Source organism: Ochotona princeps, chromosome 1, assembly GCF_030435755.1.
Source record: "Ochotona princeps isolate mOchPri1 chromosome 1, mOchPri1.hap1, whole genome shotgun sequence".
NCBI classification, from domain to species: Eukaryota; Metazoa; Chordata; class Mammalia; order Lagomorpha; family Ochotonidae; genus Ochotona; species Ochotona princeps.
The window spans coordinates 122854971-122879244 of NC_080832.1; the positions used below are offsets into that span (position 1 = coordinate 122854971).

At 43.3% G+C, this 24274-nt stretch overlaps 1 long non-coding RNA gene across 2 annotated transcripts in view; it reads right to left on the reverse strand.

The window, feature by feature from the left end:
- Positions 1-21784, reverse strand: part of LOC131481869 (uncharacterized) — an 88864-nt gene extending 67080 nt beyond the window's left edge. The window contains exons 1-2 of one of the 2 annotated variants that reach the window (XR_009246599.1): positions 21579-21784; positions 7551-7694 (exon numbers count right to left, since the gene is read on the reverse strand). This is a non-coding gene — a long non-coding RNA (uncharacterized LOC131481869). Of the gene's footprint in view, positions 1-7550; positions 7695-21182; positions 21310-21578 lie in introns of those variants that run through there. The other variant, XR_009246600.1, reaches the window with a different exon arrangement.
- Between the last annotated feature and the right edge of the window lie 2490 nt (positions 21785-24274).

Below are 24274 nucleotides of genomic sequence, written 5' to 3' on the forward strand. Positions count from 1 at the left end.
GGTGAGAACATTTTTTAGCATTTATTAGGGGTGGGGTGAGTGAGTAGATGTGCAATAATAGCATGCAGGCTACCCTGCTGAGTGCGTGCTGTTTCTCTCAGAGCAGAACTGCAGAGTTCTATTCCCAAAGAAATTTCAAGTTTCAAAGGAACTGCCATATGCATTTACCTCATGTGATCATCCCATAACAACGTGTCAAGAAGCCATACCCATTTCACAGATCAAACTTTGAGGTCCAGGAAACTTCAGTGATTTGTTCCTCAGTTTTCCACAACTGTAACAAAATTCCCAAGGCTGGATAATGTATTTCAAAAATAAGTTGGGGCCCAGTGAGGTAGCCTAGTGGCTGAAGTCCTCACCTTGCACTAGCTGGGATCTCATATGGGTGCCAGCTCATATCTTGGCTGTTCTACTTTCCATCCAGCTTCCTGTTTATGGCCTGAGAAAGCAGTCAAGGATGGCTCAAAGCCTTGGGACCCTGCGTAGGAGACCCAGAAAAAGCTCCTGGTTCCTGACTTCAGATTGGCACAGCTCTGGCTGTTGTGGCCACTTGGGAAGTAAACCAACAAACAGAAGATCTTTCTGTCCCTCCTCCTCTCTGTATGTCTGTCTTTCCAATAATAATAACAGAAGAAGAAGTTTGTTTACAGGTCACAATCTTAAAAGCTCAAAGTCCAAAATTGGGCAGTCCCATTCATTTGGCCTCTGGTGAGGGCCTCATGACACAAGCTTTCTGATGGCACTCTATTTGTGGGAAAATCGGAATCGAAAGACAAATTGATCTGGAAAGCAATGACATGGCTAGACAGAAAACAAGAGTATGTAGAGGGGCAGTCTTATTCTTCTGGCAACAACTCCTTTTTACACAAACTCACTCCATATGAGGTCCTTGTGGGGGCAACACCTCCAAAGCCCTGTTGCTTTGCACTAAGCTTTAGCCATGACCCTCAGGGAGGCATACTCTGCCCTGTTTAAGCCACAGCAGCGGCATGAATAGCAAGTGACCAGATGGACACCACGGTCATCTGACGACTTCTGACTGATTCACCATACATGACATTTGTATCCATCTTCAAATTTATAAGAATAAAGTGAATATAATAAAACTACAGTGAAATGAAAATCTAAGAAATCTCCAAATGCCTGCCACCCAGGAACATGACACGCAAAATTATGTCAGGGTACTTCCAAAAGTTTATGGATCACAAAATTAAAAGAGAAGCTTACTTTAGTGGGTAGAGGGGGAAACCTCTGAATTCCACATAAAGTATTTTTAAAACTTTCATGTTAAAGTGTATCATGGAAAAACTACGCATGAATTCCAAAATTTGGATGTGCCAACATACACTCAGTTTTTAATTCCTTTTCATCGTAAACATTTTTGAAGTACCCTCCTGCAGCTGCTGGTTTCTTAGTGATTTTTACATATCTGCAAAATTCACAGAAATAAAAGGAAAAAAAATATTACATGTAAAGGAAAATCCAGACTTTCCAACTACGCCCAACATCAGGAGTATCACATGCAAAATGACAGATTGTGAGCTTGCTTCAAGACTGATGCAAATTTATTTTTACTTCATAATTCCCTCTTGATTCCATCTTCATATTCTACTCCATTTCCTCAATATCACTGATAGTTTTGGGGCCACAACAGAGTTTATTCTGACCCTGAATTTGTGAATGTTACTGGCTGTTACTCCAAGCATACTCAGTAGAGTACATTGTGTTCCTCCCCCATCCATCTTTCCACGAGGTGAAAAGGCTCCGGCATTCAACAGAAAGAACAGTCTGGTAATATTTAATAGGAATACAGACATTTCTCTTCCAGTGTAACTCATGTGCACACATCATTAAGGATCAAAGCACAGCAAACGAACCAAAGAATGGAAAAGGAATTCTAAAACATCAAAGGTAACTATGTTTGGTTGTCCCAATAGCTGTCACCCATTCAATTAAGGGCCTGCTTTGGCTAATCTCAGTCAAGCTGGGCCTCTCAGAAAGTCTGAAACTAGGCAATAACGGGTAAAATGAAAATGTGTACTGCTGCAGCACCGACTTCTGCCAGGGAGCTCCCAGCACATACCAGAGCTCCCAGCTCTCACCAGTATGCAGCTCTGCCCGTTTTCCCCATTCCCCGGAAACTCCTACCATGTCCCCACGGAAGCTCCAAAGCCTTGTTCTTCACTCCTACCTAAAAACAATCAATGGGCCAACAGTGGTAAAAACCATGGTCTTGTTCTGCTGAAATGTTTAAGGTTCTATATGGCTTTTTGTCTGCTGATTCACAAGCAATAAGATTCCCATGACACCCTGACTTTCTTCACAGGTGCCCATTGCCGGACAGCAAAACTCAGCCTTTCCTCCATTAGCTCCAACCGCAGACCTCTTTACTGATGGGCTTAAAAGCAACTGTGTGCCCTACCACCTCCTCCAAAGGCCCAGAGATGACACGCATGCTTTGGAGGGGGCTGCCATGTCACACAGCAGGAAAACTGCAGGCCCTGTAAGGGAGAGTCTATAAAGATTCTTCAGAAAAGTATTACCACAAAGATTCTATCACATATTTTCCATTTTTGAATCTTTAGCACTATTTCCACTATCTCCAAAGATCTACCATGCATCCCTATGTGAAATGACAGACAAAAGTCCTCAATATATTTCATACTGAAATCTCTGCCCCCATCCACTGTGATTTTCAGACGCCTCTGTCCTGGTCAGTTACATCACAGGCCCCTGATAACATGCTCCAAGGGTAGATCTTACTGGTCTCACAGAATTTCTCATTAATTTCTACAAAGGTGTTTCTTGCTTCTGTCTATTCATATGTTTAAAGCTAAAACATACAGGGGGCTGGCACAGGGCCATAGCACACTACACCTGCAGTGCCCTCATCCATATGCTGCCAGTGTGAGTCCTGCTTGCTCCAATTCCAACCCAGCTCCCGGTTTATGGTCTGGGAAAGCAATAGAAGGTGGCCTAAGGCCTTGGAGCTCCGCACCCACATGGGACATCCAGAACAAACTTCTGGCTCCTGGTTTTGGACTGGCCCAGCTCCAGCCATTGTAGCCATTTGAGGAATAAACCAGCAAAAAAGCAGCCCTCTCTGTCTTTCCTTCTCTCTATAACTTTCAAATAAAAATAAATGAATCATTTTTTAAAAATCTAAGAGATACAAAATGTATCACTAAAGAACAGTTCTGTTGAAGAAACAGGTGAATGGGATGTGATTCACGTGTAAGCTTTCAGAAATAGGGTCCAGAAGAGACAAAACGGTCTTTTTTCATATTTTATTCTCTAGCAAGACATAGCCTGGAAAAAGATAAAAGATACCAACTTCCACCTTGAAAGAAGGGATGACACTAACCTAGCAACCTATCAGTAGTTTTCAAACTTTAATGAACCTCTGAGTCATCTGAAAGGGGACCATTTGGAATAAGAATTTCAAAACTTTGGCTCAGTGATTTCTGATTCAGTAACTCGACAGTGGGAGCTAGGCATGAGCGGTGTGACCAAGGGCAACCAGCGAGCAGAGGTCAGTGGCCCCAGGACCACACCTGGAGAAAGCCCCACAGACATGAGCCAAGCGGGAGAGGGGGCTGACTCAGACCTCTGGAATCCCTGAAGGCTTTGCCTGTTGTTTAGAGTCTGCTCCATTGCTCCAATTTTTAAGCCTACTCAGTTAAAAATTTACCCAACACAACACAGACAGAGAGAAGGCAGGCAGCAGAGCTCTGAGAGCACTAATGGTGGTTAATGGGATTTCTTTAAATAGAGCACCTGGTTTCTGCCTAATTCCCTTCTTTCAACGTGGGCCCAGGCCCAATCTCTGCCCCACCCCCTTCCTCTCTTCTCTCTCTCTCTTGCTACATCCATCCCTTATTACTTTCATTGGAAACAGCATTTTCCCTTCCACACCACAATCTTCCCCGTTCTTCTTTTTTATGTTCTTCCTAAATTACATTTGCCCTATTAGATACAAGCACATAATTTTTCATTTTAAATGCCACATTAATTTTCTTTTTTCGAGACCCAATATACAAATGTGAGATAGAAACAAATGTACTGATGTAGCAGTGACGAAGAGAAGGAATCCAACTCCTTGCACGCAGTGAAGTGGGGACCCTAACAGGGAAAGAGAGAGAGAGATCTGAACGAGGAGCTAATAAAACATCGGTGAAGCCAGGGCAATTGGAGCGCAAAAGTCCAAGGGATATAAGGGTACTTTTTTTAAAAGGACTAATACTATCCTGTTAAACATTTATGAAACAGACTTTTGTGAAGTGCTGTCAGGAGCGGGTATGGAAACAGAACCCAGGACTCCAGATTTCCAGCACTTGTCAATAAATCAGGCAATTTCCCTCCACAATCCAAAATAGCTACAAAAGCCCTGGTGATTTTCTAACATATGGCTTAAATATTTATATTTTAAGTGCTTTCAGACTATAGTCTACATTGTAAACATTCATTAACATTTAGGCAACTTCGTAAGTAACTCTAACTACAAGGTCAGACCAAATACACATTTAAACAAAATAAACAGTACCAATCTTGGGCTATAAACCGTTCCAATATTTACTTGATGACCTGACACCCATGCTCGTTTGCCTTTCTTCCTCGCAAAACAATGCTGTTCAGGAGTTTTTCTTTTTCTCTTACACAACAAGAAATAGTGTCACTTAGACCAGAGAGAAGTAAGCATAGTTCTGGAGACAAAAGCTTAGACTCCAAAATAAGTTGAAATTGAGCTTTCAAAGGGTCTGTGAGGGTAATTGAAAAAGTTCACAATAAAATGAAATTGAAAGTCTTGTTAATTTTGGTGCAAAAAAAATTAAAACCCATGTAAAATACAAATTTTTCATGAACTTCGTGCAGACCTCACACATCTCTCTGGTGGGATATTTGATGGAATTGCATTAATTAATTAACCCAACAAATTGTGTAACTGCCATACGCAGTTCTCATCTGCATGGACAATGTCCTTGTCACACAAAGCTGGTTTTCTAGCAGCAAATACTTCTGCATTTATAAACTGGGAATAAAGTACAGTATGAAATACAATGTAGCAAGACAAACTTTAAAAAGTGAAAACAAAGAGGATAAGATGTGACAAATTAGTGTGTTCTAGTTGTATTTATGTAATTGAGAGGCAGAGAGACGTCCTGGTCCCTAGAGCTTGACCAGGTCAAAGCTAGGAACCAGGAACTCAAATCAAGTATTACACGTGGGTGAGAGGAACTCAGTTACTGAAGCCTTCCACCACTGCTTTCCGGGATATCACTGTCAGGAAGAAGGATTCAGAAGTGGAAGCCAGGCGTGAACTCAGCCATTCTACCTTGGGATGTGGGCATCCTAACAGCTAAGCCAATCCCCTACCCTGCTGCTATTGAAAAAAAATAGGCAGACAGGGGCCTGGTGTGATGGTTCAATGGCTAAATCCTCCCCTTATAAGTGCCACAATCCCATATGGGCGCTGGTTTGTGTCCGGGCTGCTCCACTTTTCATCCAGCTCCCTGCTTATGGCCTGGGCAAGCAGTAAAGAATGGCTCAAAGCTTTTGGGCCCCTGCACCCATGTGAGAGACCCAGAAGAAGCTTCCTGGCTTCTGGCTCCTGGTTTGAATTGGCTTAATTCCAGCCATTGTGGCCATTTGGGGAGTGAACCAGTGAGTGGAAGATCTTTCTAGCTCTCCTTTTCTCCGTAAATCTCATCTATCTTCCCCCCCCCAAAAAAAAAGATCCTAAAAAAAAAAAAAAAAAGGCAGACAGGGGGAGCTTCTCTGAGGCTTTTCAATCAAATGGAGAGTCCAGGAGAGTCATACTAACTCCACAAGCGAGAGCTGCCAGCTCTCCCAGTTCAGCACAAAATGCTGGAGGTTTTGTTGCACAGGTGAATTAATGATTCTGTAGGAACGCCTGGGTGGAGAAGGATGAAACAGATGATGCTGACCCACTGTAAAAGCAGTTGAGCAAATAAGGCAAGAAGGATGTGACTCTCCCACCAGCCCCACTCGCAGGAGCTGAATTCACAGAAGTAGAGGAATACAAGGAAAATCACTCTTCGATGAATTCCTTTAGAGTTCTCTTACTCAGGACAATGTCTGACTATAGCAATTGATAATACCACCAGTTGCAAGTAAGATAAACATAAGTAATAAGATTTCACAAAGGTTATATCATTTTAATTAGAAGTGGATACAATTTTTTATTCTTAATAAAGGAAGACATATTTCAAACATCAAACCCCTAATGTAATTCTCATTTAAAGCAGGCATATTTTTAAAACACCAATATCCTACATTAAAGGTCAGGTAACAGCAACTGCTTTAAGAAGTATGGAGACAGAAAGAATGAAGTAAGCCAGTTGATATTTTAAAAGAAATAAATATCTGAAGAATACAATGCTTTGCACAATTTGTAATCCATTTCTGATTAAAAGACATAATAATATCATCACTTGCTAGGAGCTAAGATTAGAGTATGGCTAAAGTTGCAGTCATTCATACTTTTACACTGAAATTGGTCCTTAAAAACTGTAATGAATTAAACAACACACCACCACCCACAGAATCAACTGTAAAATTGCACTGTAACTAAAAGCATAATGACTAAATTCACTTCCTTCCTCAATTTTCCATAACCCATTTGACCCTCCTCCTGTCACCTAATCTAATTATTGGTTGAGGTTTCCATTAAGATCCTCCTGGTGGTGTTCTCTGGAATCTTTCTGTTGCTTCTCCCACGTTTAAGGAATGGTTTGATAAATGTCACTACATGTAACTGAATCATCAGAATGGAAAATCCATTGAGATTCAGTCATGGATGTGTGTTCCAAGAGTCAGATGGTTATGATGGATTCCAGGTAGAATCTAAAATGAAAGCTGAAATATCTTTTTTTTTCCAGCACAGTCTATTCACTAAGTAAAATATTTTTGGAGAAAGACAAGCTTCCCTCACTCTTACTATGAGCACCTCCACCAGCCTCGCCGCCACAAAGTTCTCCCAGCACCTTTCCACTGCCAAAGCATCTGCACATACCTGAACCTCGGGTGATCTTCACAGCAACCTTGAGCATGTAGAAATCTTACAGCACAAGTGTACACTGCCCAAACTAAGTTGTAGGTGAAAGAATTACCTGCATGCAAAGTGACCTTGGTTTCACCCAGCTCTAAACTGTGGACTATCAACGACATATCTTAGAATCAAATTATTTTGCTATTAAGCAAGTCCTTCACGTTCCCTGTGAACTCCTGCATTGACAAATGTGAAGGGCAACTCTCCTGTGCCCACCGTAGACCATAAAGTTGCTCTGAATCCTTACAGGCTGCTAGTCATTGTGCGGATGGTAAAGTAACAACTTCCTTTGAATCTATATTGTAGATCAAGAGACGGTTTCAATCTTTGACTCAAGGTCACATACAGTTGAAAGCACTTGATATACAAATCAAGTCCTGTCTGCTTTCTATACCACAGGACTAATCTACTGCTGATTAAAGAGAGCAGAAATACAACCCCCCATGTAAGGCTATAACTGGCAAATTGATTCATAACTTACCCTCACAACTCGATTTTAAATGAGGAAGATGACTTTTCAAGCAACTCGATCTTACGTCCTTTAGAAACTTTGCTTAGGGACCATGTTACTGCCCAAGTGAAGTGCAGTTATTGCGGGCTGATCAATTCTTTCAGCTGTTTGTTCCTACCAAACAAAATCAGAACCACATCTAAGGAAATAGTAATGGTTAGGTATCTCCCCCTCCAAGAAACACAGTGATTATTTGACCTCATTCTAAGAAAAATGATGGTGTCTCCGTCAGGTGGTGTTTCCGTTTCCGTTCCTCATGGGAAGCAGGAGCATAATTATTGTAAATATGATAGTTTACACTTTCTTGGAGCTTTCTGACAAATGCACAACAGTATCCGATCTGATCCTTGAAATAAGCCATGGTGGAAGGTAGCACAGACATTATGATCTCATTTTCATGAATTATTAAGTGGAAGCTCGGAAAGTCTAAAGTAATGTGCAATCACACTAAGTAAGTACCGGTAGAACAGGGACGAAAAGTCAGACCCTTTTTAAGTCTTGGACGTTTTCTACCCTATTACTTGATCAGAAATATACCGTCCAAAGAAATATCTGTATGACCCCCATGCCAGTGTGAAGTGGACCCCTTACCAAGCATACAGGAAGGTTTTCCATCTTTGCCTCTTCCCTATCCTGTCATCAAGAAAACTCCTAACACCCAGTCTCAGGGTGACGCACGTAAACACTTCCCAAGTGCACACAGACCCACGATCTGAAATCCTCGAATTCTTAAGGGGAACAAAAGAATAATGTGGTGCATGAGCACTGTGTAAGGAAGCCAGAATGAAACCAGTGAAAAGAGTAGAACTACCGACACACAAAAGAAGAGGTACGGGGCAGAAGAGAGGATACCATGGGGCTGGGGAAGCCCATGCCACTGGCAGGAAAACTGCAGAGGCTACAGAGAGATGGCGACTCCTACTTTCACGGACTTGTGCCAAAGCATCCATTTGCACCCACAGGGTAACTTTATCTAGTAGCTGTCACCACCCTGCAGCGACACTAAAATGACGAGGAATATTCTTGGGGGTCCGGGAAAAACTGGCAAAAGCGGCTGCGTTTAAAACCTTTTCTCCGCTGTTCCTGTCCCCGTCTGTCTAAGCTTTCCTACCCGCTTCTTCGCCACCCTTCCTCCCGTTTTCCACCACCCTTCTTCCTAATTCTTCCCGTTTCTGTATTCCCTCCATTCCCCACGTAAAGAGCCACCAGAATGTCACGAACCAAAAAGACTTTGCCGAACCAAAAAAAGGGACTTTATTGCTGAAAGCGAGCTGCTTAAATATAGTTCTTCCACCAACCACTTCTGCACGTGGTCCAGGGGGCCCTATCTGATAGGCCAGCAATCACAGCGAGGGAGAATTAGCCTATCCTTGTGACTTCCTGCCTGCCTCCTGGCCGGAACAAGTCCCGCCTCCTGGCACTCGGCCAGCCGCCATCTTGAAGCCCCTCATCCGTGTGGGGTCAGCCGCTCCCCACAAGTAGCATCTACTCAGGTGAGATATTTTTCTCATGGTTTTTGTATGGGGGAGGAGAAGAGTAGGAATGAAGAAAAGGGAGAGGGAGAAAGGTAAGAAGAGAGGGAGACGGAGGAAAGGAGGAAGGGAGGGATATTACTTCACAATCAAAAGCACCAATTGCTTGGTGCAAGGAACCACTTGGGTGAATGTACAGGGACTTCAGAGAGCTCAAAAAATTAATCCCAAAAGCCTAAAACAAAGCAACTTCATTTACGCAGATAAAGATTTTTTTTAAAAAAAATTTTTAAAGAAATGGAGAACCATTTAGTGGTTTCTAGGGCTAAGATTTAGGGATAGGAAAAAGAAAGTGAGTTTAAGTATGAGAGGGCAACAGGAGGGATGCTGTGTTATTGAACAGTTCATCAGCTTTAATATTTTATTATTATTGTTATTATTTTATAATAGTTTCATATTCCCTTATCCCCTCCCCAGTTCCCTCCCCCCCAGTTCCTCTATATCATTACTAACATATAGTTCTTCATACTCAGTCATATGTCCATCATTGCAGGCATGGACAATGGCAGAGAGTCCAGAATCCTATTGTCAAAATATAGTAAACACTTTCATTGTAAGTCCATCTTTGTCTGGAAGCAGAAATGCATACCACACTACATCCTCACATCTGAATGTTAGTTTCCATTTCACAGCTACTGTACATCTCCTTAAATGAAAAGTCATGATTCAAAATCAACAATAGAAACAAAAGAAGAAATTTACAATGCCATGAAGTTAAATGACATGTTACTACATATGACAGTCTCCATTACACAACTACTGTACATCCCCTTAAATGAAAAGTCATGATACAAAATCAACAATAAAAAGAAAAATAGAAATTTACAATGCCTGAAGTTCAATGACATTTTACTAGATATGACAGTCTCCATTACACAGCTACTATACATCCTTTTAAATGAAGAGCCACAAAACAAAATCAACATCCGGGAGAAAAAGAAATTAACAACATCAAGAAGTTAAATAACATTGCTATTAAATGACTAATGTGTAGCTGAAGACATGAAAATCAAGAACATTCTTGAAGAAAATGATGCCACTGCATGATCTACAAGTCATTGAATGATTTAACCCGAAGGAAGTGTTTTGAAGAGATGAAAACAACAGAAAACAACAAAACCCATGTGATATAGTTTCCGCTGATCTTTGTTGAAGTGTGTCTCCTCCAGACAATAAGCAGATGGGTTTTGTTTTTTAATCCAGTCTACTAATCTATGACGTTTGATTGAGCTTAAGCTATTTACATTCAGAGTTTAACATACATGGGTGTTACTTTGGTCCTGTCATTTTAGGAATGGGTTGTTCATTGGTTTAATCTTCTGTTGTCATTTTAATGGGATGTTCTTCCCATTTGCCTTTGGTTTTGGTACGTGCTATTCCAAATATAAGAGTTATGGGAGTCCCAGAAGGTGCAGAAAGAGAAGCTGAGTTTGCAAACGTATTTAATGAAATAATAAAGGAAAATTTCCCTAATCTGGAGAAAGAACTGGGAAACAACATCCAGGAGGGGCACAGAACTCCCAATAGGCTTGATCAAAAGCGATCTTCACCAAGACACATGATCATCAAGCTCTCTTCAATTGAACATAAGGAAAAGATCCTTAAATGTGCACGTGAAAAAAATCAATTGACATATAAAGGAATGCCTATTAAGCTCACAGGAGATCTCTCACAGGAAACTCTACAGGCAAGAAGAGAATGGAATGACATATTTTAGATTCTAAAAGAAAAAAATTGTCGGCCTAGGATAACATACCCAGCAAAGCTTTCTTTTGTCTTTGAAAATGAAATAAAATTCTTCCACAGTAAAGAAAAGCTAAAAGAATTTGCCTCTTCCAAACCTGCCCTACAAATGATACTTCAAGAAGTTCTCTTGACAGAAAAGAGGAATAGCACCCACCAAAACCAAAGTTTGTCATCTTTACTGTAGAAATGCCAACCTACGGGCCCAGCAGTGTGGCCTAGCGGCTGAAGTTCTCACCTTGAAAGCGCCGCAGGATCCCATATGGGCGCTGGTTCTAATCCCGGCAGCTCCACTTCCCATCCAGCTCCCTGCTTATGGCCTGGAAAGGCAGTCGAGGATGGCCAAAGCCTTGGGACCCTGCACCCATGTGGGAGACCTGGAAAGAGGTTCCTGGTTCCCGGCTTCGGATCCGCACAGCACTGGCCATTGCAGTTACTTGGGGAGTGAATCAGTGGAAGGAAGATCTTTCTCTCTATCTCTCCTCCTCTCTGTATATCTGACTTTATAATGAAAAATAAATAAATCTTTAAAAAAAAAAAGAAAGAAAAAGAAACGCCAATTTAGACGTGGCATAAAACTGTATAGAAGTAACATGCAGCTACAAATGAGCACAGGTAAAACTGAAAGTCTCAGTAAGTGATACATTTTATGAATGCCAATCTCCTAGATACGATATAGTAGTACAATTTCACAAAATATTATCATTAGGGGAAAACTGGGTGAAGATTATTTAATTTCTTAAACAACCTGTAAAACTAAACTTTTCTTAATTATATTTCAACTAAAAATAGATCAACAGCAAATATTTGTTGAGATAGTTAAAGGTAACAAAGTATTATTTTGTCTTCTTTGAAAGAGGGCCACTGTGCCAATTATTTTTTAAGATTTATTTATTTTTATTGGAAAGGCAGATATACAGAGAGGAGGAGAGACACACAGGAAGATCTTCTGTCAGCTGATTTATTCCCAAGTGGCCACAACGGCCAGAGCGGAGATGATCTGAAGTCAGGAGCCAGGAGCCTCTTCTGGACTTCCCATGTGGTTGCAGGGTTCCAGGGCTTTGGACTGTCTTTGACTGCCTTCCCAGGCCACAAGCAGGGAGCTGGATGGGAAGCGGGGTCACAGGGACACAAACTGGTGCCCATATGGGATCCTGGCGCTTTCAATCTGAGGACTTAAGCCAGTAGGCTACAGCACCAGGCCCATGCCTCTTTTCCATTACTTCCCACAAAGCTTCAATTATACATACTACACAAACTATTAACTGTAATCTCGTCCGAGTGGGAAGGGCCCTTTGGATATTTATGATATCATGTACTCATGGACCACATAAAATCGTCACTTAAAAATTAGCCTGCTATAGCTTGACTGAATTTCGAGTCCTGCCTGCGGATGCTGTGGCAGAACCAGATGCAATCATTTTGTAGACCTTATGTAGCTGATGTGAGGCTTAAGAAGACCTCACAGAGTTCCTATGATGAGATTTCACTTGCACGAAGCTGCAACAGATGAATCTAATCTATGACTGGGGGAATGGAACAGGACACTGGCTGCCTGCGAGTTTGGTGAGTGGGACTGCATGCAAAATGGCAAGAAAGCAGCAGCTACAGAAATGGTGGCGTCTTCCGGTACATGCATGTACATTTCTCAAAAGCTGAAGGATGTACCAATAAGATATAAAGCTTCATTAAATATAAATACTTCATTATGTATAAGTTTTGAAAATTTTAAAAAGGTAACTAAAAGCTGGAATTAAGCTTTCAAATAACTGACTTCATATCTGTCACATCCTTCCAGTTGAAAATTTTGTAAATATTTATTTTTATTGGAAAGGCAGATCTACAGAGAGAAGAGACAGATCCGTCCGCTGGTTCACACCCAAAATGGCCACAACAGTTGCTTGCTGAGCTGATTCAAAGCCAGGAGCTAGGAGCCAGGGTCCCTCTCCAGGTTTCCCACATGAGAACATGTTCCCAAGGCTTTGCACTATCTTCCACTGCTTTCCCCAGGCTATAAGCAGAGAGCTGGATGAGAAGCAGAATAGCTGGGACATGAACCAGCACCCAGATAATAGGCTGGCACTGGGAGGTAGAGGATTAGCCAGCTGAGCCATTGTGTCAGCCCTTCAGTTGGAAATTGTATACAGTAAAATCTAGCATTAGCTAGATCCAGAGTCATCAAACTTGACCAACATCCCACGCTTCCTTATATATTCTTCATGAGGAAAGGAAATTGCAATCAACAGAGAAACCATGAGGCAAATTCATATAAAAAGTAGCATTAAATCAGCCTAAATTAAAACAGATGTAATCAGGGCCCTCTGAAAGTAATTTTGGCTAATACTTTGTTTACATGCAATATAGACGTAGTAACTACTGACCTCAGGCACTTTTACCGTTGGTATACTAATTATTGCATGTGCTTTTAATATTCCAGCTCAAAACATCCTTTAAAGATTTGAGTAGCTCATGTTGCTCTACCAAGGTGACTTCAAATGAGTCTCCAGACCCACAGAAGAAGGAAAACAAATTCTGTGAAATACACATACTGCTATAGGTATGGCATCATTTGGTCTCTCATGAGATTCGACATGTTTTTCTTTATTAAACATAATTTTATTCCACTCAATTTTATCAAAATGCACAAGTGAACACAGGGGTGGAAGGCTATTCTTTTATTATTATTATTATTATATTCCATTATATAGTTTTATTGGATTATGTCTTCCTTCCATCCCTCTTTTCCTCCCCGATCCTCCTCTGATTTCCCCCTGTAGTTTACAATAATATAATCCTTCAGCTGCAGCCACAGTTCCAACAGTCTGCTGTCTACATGTGTCATGCCACTGTAGGTACTAAATGGTAGGGACTCCAGTATCTTGTTGTCAAGGTATATTGAACAGCAGGGGTTCTTTTATTTGGGCGTAGAGGTACATACTACAGTTCTTTGCTTCCCAATCCTCTAGCCTCCACTACACCATGCCTTTATGAGACTGTAAGTGTATTCTTGTTTATCTATATATCTTTTGTTTGGTATTTTGCCTAGTATTAGAGGAAGGCTGTTCGTCATTACAATACATCCAATGGACCTAACCCTTTTCACTGAATAGGCTTACTCCTGCAGAAACATGTCTGCTTAATTGACCAGACAAGTCCAGACGCTGATGAAATGATTGCTTGACCCTACCACTGACTCACACAGAAGACAACAATGTTAGAAATTTCTAATGTCCATTATTCCTCTTAAACATTGCTTGTGGTCTAGTCTCCACCTCTAGCTCCATTTTAACTTAAATATCCTCCAACCATTGCAAGAACTCACCTAGGATTCTACATGGGGTCACATCCTTGCCTCTGTTCTTTTTACTTCCTTTGCATGTAGATGCTCCCACCAGGCTGACTGCCCAGCCTAACTTCATTCCTTCTGATATTAGCACGTCTTCAGGGACCACAAGCTGGCCTTCGTGAAATTTAGCGCTTCTTTTACTGAACAGCAGCCCAGAGGACAACCATAGTCATGAAGAAGCCTTCAAACTCTTACAAACTCAGCATCAAGGCAATATGACAATTCCTTTCAAATAAAAGCTTTACTTACGACGTAAGATGGGATATTCAAATGAATTGCGTGACAGTCACCAACAATGATGAGAAACAAAGAGCTCCCTCTTCCCTTCCCCTTCCCCTATTACAAACACCTCCAAATGTCCTTGACTGTAATCCCCTTTCTTGAAAAGCATCTGTCCGTTCACAGTAGGAAGGAGAATGCATTACACCTTGAATGTTTATTCTTAAAAGTCAGCACTTCTTTAGTGCTGAAAATCTACTCCGAAATCCCCTGCTCCTCAGGCTGCAGAGCTTCAGTCAGCCAGGGGGCCAGCAAATGCTGATATTTCAAGAAATCTAATCTCTTAATGACTGGTGTCAGGGAAAGGAGAAGGACTGCGAAAGAGTCATCCTGCAAGAAGCTTAATCTCAGAGACACGTGAGCACACCGATGCAGCGGGGAGCCACCACCGCCACTGCCCGCAGACGGGCAGCAGTCTGCACGGGGGGCACCAGCCAAGAGGATGACCTGCTGCTCCAACACACTCAAGTCCACGGCCCCCACCTGCTGCCGCGGAGAACGTATGGAACACCCAAGTATAAACCCATGACGCTGGGTGTTCTGACACAGCCAATCAGCAGGCTGCTGTGGATGGCAGAGGGAATGACGGCGGTACACCACATGAGGAGGAGAACAGGTGGATGTGGTCCTTGGAAGATGTGGAATTATTAGGGTTCTGAGCTAAACTCTGTCAATTACTGGATAGGGGAAGGAGGGCAGCTTAAAAGACAGAACTTGAGTTACAACACGAAAGCTAATATGGCTGTGTGCCAAAACAAAGATCAAATACTTTCATTAGGCCTCAACAGAGATTTTTCAAGAACCATGGGGATAGCAAAGGGTCTAACAAAATTTTTGTGGGTGGAGGTGGGGGGAGATGAGGTTCAGGGCTCCTTCCCTCAATAATTCAACTGACTTATTTATTGAGCATTGGTTCTGCTTAAGTCACCATTCTAACGTGCTAGAAAAAAGCCAAGTGGAGGGGGTGAATATAGGACCTTCCGTTAAAAAAAAATAAATAAAATAAATGTATTTATTTTACCTGAAAGGACTGCAGAGAGTGAAATAAGGAGTGACAGAGACTTTCCATCAGCTGGTTCTATCCCCAGAGATGCCATGGCCACGGCGTAGCTGGTTTCAAGCTAAGAGCAGGAGCTTCCTCTGGGTCTGCAATGTGCTGTTTTGCAGGTGGAGGAGGATTAGTGTGCTACACCACCACACTGGCACCCACAGATCTTTTGAAGAGAATTCATCCCTCTGCTGACCAGTTGATTCAAACAAGATGCTAAAAGTAAATGTCATTTCAGCTTATTTTTAACAACCACAGTCGAAGTTTTTCAGTTCTTTAAAGCGAAAGCAGAAGAATTCATACTGATTGATGAAGCCTGGGCCCAGTATGTTCTGCATCTATCTTGCAAACTATGGTACTACACAAGAATTCCGTCAATGGAAAGATCAAGACCCACTGGAAGACACAGAATACATTTTGCTTGGCCCTTTTCTGGTTGTTTATGAATGGTGGCTTTCCTTAAAAACTAAGCACAGCTTGGGTCCAGTGCAGTAGCGTAGCAGCTAAAATCCTTGCCTTGCATGCGCCGGGAACCCATATGGGCGCCAATTGTAATTCCAGTGGCCCTCCTTCCTATCCAGCTCCCTGCTTGTGGCCTGGGAAGGCAGTGGAGGATGGCTCAAAGCCTTGGACCCTGCACCCACAAGAGAGACCTGGAAGAGGCTCTGGGCTCCTGGCTTCAGATCAATTCAGCTTCAAGCCGTTGTGGCCACTTGGGGAATGAATCATTAGATGGAAGATCTTCCTCTGTCTCTGCTCCTCTCTGTATATCTGACTTTTCAATTAAAAAAAAATCTTTTAAAAAAAACAAGAACTAAGCACAGTTTAACACAGAGCTCAAGGCTAAACGGCATGGCGACAGAACTGCCCTTCAGCCTCAGCGAGAACAGACTGAGCTGCCTACTAATGTCTGCCACATTGCACCCTGATTGATCTAACCTTGGGGAGCCCCAATGGCCCCAAGGGGACTGGAAAGAACTGAGGAAGAGGGCTTGGTCCGCCAATTGTAAAGCAAGCACAAGGAGCATTTGGAGTGCTTTCTGGAACTGTTAACATGGGTCCTCTTTCCTCTAGAAAGTCCCAGCTGCGTTTGACAAGTGATAAAATCCCATGGGAGGATGTAAGAAGGAAGAGAAGGATTAAAACCAAGGGAGGGAGCTACAGAGTGCCTACCTCTACCTACCGCATTCCTGGTGGCAGAGGGAAGGCAGGGCAGTGGGCCCTGTTAGGACACCCGCTGTGTCCTTCCACACTCTGAACACTGGACCATCAGCATGCAAGGTGGGATCGGAGCTTTGCCCTTCGTTTTGGGTCCTGCTGATAGGTCAAGTATCACATAACACTATCGTTCTACAGGGAAAGACGCTGATGGCAGAGCCTCTATTGTGGGCTTTCTCCAGCCGGCAGGCTGGCTCCTAGATTCACAAGCTCAGTAATCAGGCATTGCCTAGCCTGCATCAGAGAACTGGCTACCCACATTGAAGGGGTCCCTGTTGTTCAGGTGAGTAGAGTGAACACATGCAGCACATCATGGCCACATACCACAAGCCATTTATAGGCAGGGGTGGACCTGTTCTCCAAAACTCATTCCACAATTTAGTTACGTGAGGTTTTAGAGGATGGTTAGCTATGCAATTCATCCAGTTAATAATTCAGTGTTCATTCAAGTCCTTTCTGGGCGTAAAGTACTGTTCTATCTGGAATGTCTTTATTCAGCCCAAAACATTCTCTGTCTGCTAATGAAAAAAATACCACTGGTATATAAGGTATTTCCACAGTTACAAAATTTTATTCCTTACAAATTATTAAATATGACAAGTAATCCCAGATATTTACTGACATGTAACCTTAAAAATTTATTTTTTTTTATTTTTTTTTTTTAAAGATTTTATTATTACTGGAAAGCCGGATATACAGAGAGGAGGAGAGACAGAGAGGAAGATCTTCCATCCGATGTTTCACTCCCCAAGTGAGCCGCAACGGGCCGGTACTCGCCGATCCGATCTCGGGAACCAGGAACCTCTTCCGGGTCTCCCACGCGGGTGCAGGGTCCCAAAGCTTTGGGCCGTCCTCGACTGCTTTCCCAGGCCACAAGCAGGGAGCTGGATGGGAAGTGGAGCTGCCGGGATTAGAACCGGCGCCCATATGGGATCCCGGGGCTTTCAAGGAGAGGACTTTAGCCGCTAGGCCACGCCGCCGGGCCCGTAACCTTAAAAATTTAAAGACTGAAATAGGGTGGAGGGAAGGCAATACCAAAAAGAGGAGAAATAAGGTAAGAAGTGCACGATACACATACTGATGGTCACAGATGTGGGATTATTCAATCTTAACAATCTTTCAGCTTTACAACAGTGCAAGAACAATGGGCATCACCACACTTGGGCTGTTGAATCCTAACCTTTGCCCAGCCTAGTGCAATGTGGTATGGCTCTCTCTCAGGATGTGGGTAGCTGTGGCAGAACCTGGGATCCTCACAGCCATGGGAGAAACTACCCAACTCTGTTGTGTGCCACATGGATGAACTAGGATGCGCAGGAGGGCAGGTGCATTCTAAGTGTTTTCCACTTAGGATGGTCTAATCCAGATAGAGCCTGCTGGCAAGCCAAGCAGTGTCTGTCTCATAGGCCCTGGGAATATTATACACCCCACAGGTTCTCATTAGCAAACGCACAACCCTCTGCAGACTTTTCCCCTTAGCCTTAGGAAACTGGGACACCAGAAGAGATTCTTCTTACAGGATTCTAGTTTCTAAGGCATGCGCTTTTAGACTATAAAAGGGGGGAGGCACAAAGAAGAAAAAATAATTCACATCTCTTTCCTTAGGTGACCCAGCATAGAGGCAGACCAGGGCAAAAGGACACCGACAGCTGACAGATACATTCAGTTCACGGACTTGGGTGGTCTGAACATTGTCTCAATGATAAAGATGTGGAAGGAACCCATAGCTTGATGCATGTGTCAAACTCAGCTTGGTCATTTCAGACTGCAAATACTTAAGCCAACAACTAACTGTCAGTGTCAGAGAGAAAAGTGCTTTCAAGGGAGCACCTTTTTCGGTAACAAAAATCTCAGCAATTCATACGCAACTTGAATTTACCATACTATGTTCTCATAGACATCTATGAACAATTCAAACCCTGTACTGCAAACTGAGATTGTTCATGTTTAGTTGCAAGCTTTATTGCAACGAATGGGGTCCCTAAGAAGCACCATTAACTGTTGCTCCCTGATTATGAGTCACCCTCGATAAAGTAACTTGGGGATGGTCTCCCGGTGGAGGGAAGAGAACACACAAATGAGTGAGAACCAAATGAAAAAAAAGGAAAAACAGACAGAGGCAGTGCAGAGAAAGAAGAGCTTACTCTTGAAGCCAAACAGAAAGAATCCCTCAACACTGCAGAGGAAAGATGAAAACAATTCTTTAAGGTAAGAAATGCCTTAGTCTCTCTCCTGGAGATCTTGAGTACACCACCATCCCAGACTTGCCCGAAATGGAGCTAGCTGCATTTATGACTGAAAACCTAGAAAATTTAAGAAATAATTCAGAACAATAACTTTTAAGGTTTTACTACAATTTCTACACTCAACTGAACCATATCAGAAGATACCAAGACAGAAAAAGCAATTCCCTTACTTATTTAAGTATTTTTTAAAAGGTTAAATGTCATGCATTCCTGCTCCCAAACAAAAGATGGATTCCCAATGAAACTGTTGGCAATGTGTAAACAATGGGATGCTGGACTGTCTGACACTGTCTGTACCAGCGATGTCAGGGCACACTTAAATAAGAGACTGATGGAATTATGACTCCTTATGAAGGACTACACTAGTGTAGCAACATGGGGAAAATCTGGGGGTGGGAGTTTGGTGGGAGGGAATCGCAAATAAAATAAAATCAAATCTCAAAAAAATAAACAAAAGGTTAAAAGTTCTAATAGATTTGCTTGATCCATGTGGAAGAGAAATGAAAGTATGTGGGAAAAAAAAATTCTAAATGCTGACACTGCATATCTGACTACCAGCTACTCTGCCGCAGCACCTTCTAAACCCTGGGCTGTGCTTTTCTTCCTTTCTTCTTCCTTTTATTTCTTTTTGCACAGATGATACTGCGCACACAGTCTGTTTTTCCTTTGTATTTCACAAAGTAAACTAGATTTAATACACATGAAAAACACTGCCTGAACAGTTTCAACATTTTATGTTTTCCTCATACCCTCACAGAATGTTGGCTCTACTGATGGCAGAGATTTCATGTGTCAATTCATGATTTTTTAAAAGAGATTTAAGTGTGTTCTTTGAATAACTAATGAGATGTGCATCACTAAAAAAAAAAAAGGAAACCTGAATGTGCAAATATGCTGTAATAAGTGATTTCAGTAACCTGTCCAACTAAAAGCCAATGAATCAATAACCAATCTTAACTTTGGCCATCTTCATCCTACAATTTCACATAAATCCCACATGCCACATGATACCATCAGTGGTATTCTTTAGACAGAGTGCCGATACTTCCTAAACCAAGTCTAAGTATCCTTTATTTAGCAGCTCCACATCATCCAAGTTGGGGGATAAGAAGAAACAAAAGCAATTTCAAAAGCAAGAAGTACGGAAGAAGAAAACAGAATTTGGTCATCACAACCTGAGTGAAACCAGATACAAACGGATTCACTTCTCACAACCTCCTAGGAAAAACACGATCACGTGTTAAGGAGGAATCAGAAATCCAGTTCTGTGATGGCATACTGGGTTCAGCCATGGCCCCCCACTGGCTGGCAGGCAGGCATTCCACATGAGTGCAGGTTGGGGTGCACGCCACGCCTCTTGGGCTCCTGCCACACATGTGGGAGGTCCTGATGGAGTCCCAGGCTCCTGGCTTCAGCAGGGGTGGCCAAGTAGGAAGAGAACAAGTAGATGGAAGATCTCTGTGTCTCTCTCCCTCTCTGTTGCTTAAAAAATGTTATAAAACTACAAAAATAAAAGAGAGAGAGAGAGATGAGGGAAGAAAGAAAGAAAAAGAGAAAATGAGGGCCCGGCGGCGTGGCCTAGCGGCTAAAGTCCTCGCCTTGAAAGCCCTGGGATCCCATATGGGCGCCGGTTCTTATCCCGGCAGCTCCACTTCCCATCCAGCTCCCTGCTTGTGGCCTGGGAAAGCAGTGGAAGACGGCCCAATGCGTTGGGACCCTGCACCTGTGTGGGAGACCCGGAAGAGGTTCCTGGTTCCCGGCATCGGATCGGCGCGCACCGGCCCGTTGCGGCTCACTTGGGGAGTGAATCATCGGATGGAAGATCTTCCTCTCTGTCTCTCCTCTGTGTATATCTGGCTGTAATAAAATGAATAAATCTTTAAAAAAAAAAAAAAAAAAAGAGAAAATGAAAGCCAAGTCAGCCTTCGAGTACAGGGGTGATGGGTGAGGGCCCAAGAGTCCACAGAGGGCTAATAATGGAGAAGGGGGCCAAGTGTGCAGTTCACAAGAAGAAAGGGACTTGTTTTTCTCTGGGAACTGTACCATTTCCCTTGATTTCTGTTCCTCAGCCCCAGGCCTGAGCCTGAGACAGGCCCCGGGGAACGGGCAGTTAGGAGAGACCCTCCCTTCTGGCTGTGGTCCACCAGGCCTGGCCACAGGGTCACGCCTGGGTCTGGACGCTCCTCCTACCTGCTCCAAGTAGAAACAGCCTCACAAGAAGAATGAAGCCACAGCCAGGAAAGAACCGCTTTGCAACTGACTTCCAAGGAGAATTCGCCTCTTGGAATGCTCCCTGCATTAGCTCACACCATAAAAGAGCTGCTGCTTCCGGTTGGGGGGGGCGTCCCCTCGACCCCCAGCTCCACAGTCGCAAGGGACTTCCAGCCAGGGCTGCCTGTGTTCTTTCTCCCCTTTTCCCTGTATCACTCACTCAACCCTTAAGCGCTCCTGGTCAAAGACTAGGTCACGACCATATCCACTGGGCAGCCATTCGCTTTTCACAGGGCTCGTTCGCTTCCAGAGGAAGAGCAACACGCCTTCCAAGTTCCGGCCCGACCTTCCCAGTGTGGAAACCTGGCGGCTTACCTTGTCTTCTTTTGGCTCTTTTGAGACTCAAGCCGCTCAACTCTGACCCTTTTCTGGAGCAATACAAATCATTTCTAGAACGACTCTGTCAAGTTTTTATGTGTTCCCCTTTTCCAGCTTTCAACTAACAGCTCCGTGCCAAAAAGAAAAAAAAAAAAAATGTTGGCTGGTTCAAAAAGTATGAACAAGCTTCAACCTAGCCAGAGTTGAGCCAGCCACAGAAAGGAGGGAGGTTGGGCGGCAGGCTGAGCCGAGAGAGGGAGGGAGAGAAGTGAGCTGAGCAGCCGTTCTCTCAGACTCCAGCAGACACCCTCCTGCGTCCTGCACTGTCCTCCCTACCCCTCCCTCAGAGAGAAGCACCCAGAAAAATCTCGGCCCTTCCCGGTCAGTCAGGCGGGCACCGGGCCTTCCGCACGCCCCTGACCAAGGGGCTCTGCGATTCCGCGGGAGGGGAGAGCGGGGTGTGGAGCAAGAAGCCCCAGGCTCAAGGGTTGGTCACCTTATCCCCGGATGTAGAGTCCGGCTGTGATAGGGGCCCAGGGGCTTTTACCACTTCCCCATCCATCCTCCCCGGGGAGTATCCGACCACAGCACCCTCTAATTCTGGCGGGCCTGAGCTCTGGGGTCACACGGTCCACTTCACAGAAGTAGCAAACTGAAAGTGTATTTTTCATCTCACATCTTCCAAGAATATGCTGGAACTGCTCTGCAGGAAAAGGCCCAGCTGCCGTCCCGCGGTCCCCGGGGCTCCCCCTCCCAGTTGAGCCAGTTGTCCGTCTCTGCTTCTCCTCGGTAATGGGGAGGGCTCCGGGAACTAGAACGGGCAGCAGGGCACAGCTGCAGCCCACCCCGACTCCGCGGCTGAAAAGCTCTAATTTGTTAACCTAGAAAACCCTGGGGCATTGCAATCAAGCAGGGCTCCACCCAGGCACTACCTCTGATGATTTTTTTCCTTTCAGTGGGCAAGCAGAGAAGAGGGAAAATAAGGACAAATGTGTTCAAAACAGAAATACTGCCTAAAGCTAACTTGGCTTTGGGCAAGGACCAGATTATAGGCCCAACACCTCCGTTTCTGTCCACGTGGAAAGAGAAACCACAGGGTGCAACCTTAGCCCGTGAAGCCTCCTGCCAGGGACGCTGCCTGCCCTAGAAGAGGAACATTTCCCCACGCTGCTCCTCCATCCCCAACAGGTCTTTCCTTTGAAAAAAAAAAAAAATGTTCAGGGTTTTTTTTTTGGGGGGGGGGCGGGTAAACTGACTTTTTAAATATCCTGTCCTTAATTACAATTACTATGAAATGATCATTTAACTTTAAAACTTCATCTGATATCATGCAGTACTGGACTGTGTGTAGCATGAATCTTTCCTTTAAAATGCCTCAGAAAGCATTCTCTGATGGCTGAACTTTAACCAAAGAATGTGCACTGATGTGGATGCTACAGTTAACTGTTAAAGAAAAATAAAAACAAAAGAGGCTTCTATAGCATGCGTCTAAGACCAATGCTGTAATGTGCTTCATATCATTGGCTTTAAGACAGGAATATGAGTTTGCATGCAATGGACACTAACTGACATTATGGTTCTCAAACCCAGATTCAACAAAAAAGGCACATCTAAATTCTGTGATTTTTAGTCTTTAAAAATGAATTGTTTTGAACAGTGTAGAGCACAATATATTTGTCTGCTACTGAAAATACATTGTTTACAATTGCGGATACAAAAACCCCCACAAATGATACATCTATGGGATGGGCTTTTGACCCAACAATTAACATTATAGAGTCGGGATGTCCAAATCCCCTAACAGTATCTGACTTGGGGTTCCAGCTCAATGTTCTGATTCCAGTTTCCTACTAAAAACATAGTACTTGAGCAAGTGTGGCTTGGGCTTGGTTCTCCGCCATCTACATGGATGGAGGCCTTGGATCTTCGCTTTGAGGTTGGCCAGTGCTAGCCAACATGGTTATCTGAGAACAAACCAATGGATGAGAGATTTGTCTTTGTATCCCTCCACCTCTCAAATTAAAAACCAACATTGTATCTCTAAAATGCATCCAGTCTCAAACATACGTCACAAACCCTTGCTACCACTGAGTTCACCCCTATTTGTCTGATTCACAACTTCACTGTATATATCTTTTGCTTTCCTTCAAATCAAAAGAGGATGTGAATCAAGTCAGTCAGTTTGTAATTTCAAATCAATGAAATCTGAATTAAACATGTTCTTTTCCATTTTCTGACTCTTCTTTTTCCAATACCATCCAAACATAAGGAAAGGATAAGGGCAGGAGAGACTCAAGTTAGAGTTAGAAAACACCCAGTGGTTTGGGCTTTAATTTCCCAACCAAAGGCTTTCAGCAGCAGGATTTAATAGCAGAGAGGTAAGTGCTTGTGGGTCAAATGGACCATTCCAGGAAGAAAACCAATTCGCTTCTTTTTTAGCTGTGATGATGGAATTTAACCAAGTTGTAGGAAGCAGGAAATGTGTCTACATTAATTCAGGGGAAGGCTCAGCCAAATCTTCCCGGATCCCTCTCCTCCCCTCCCTGCCTTTTGCTCAGTATCCTCATGCCTCATGATGACCAAGGTATTTGCCAGGAAAGTAGAATTCAAGTTTAATTTGCTCCCTGTAGGTAAAGAAACCAGAATCTAAGACTTTATCTATATATATACTTTCACTGTCTTTGAAAAGCAGA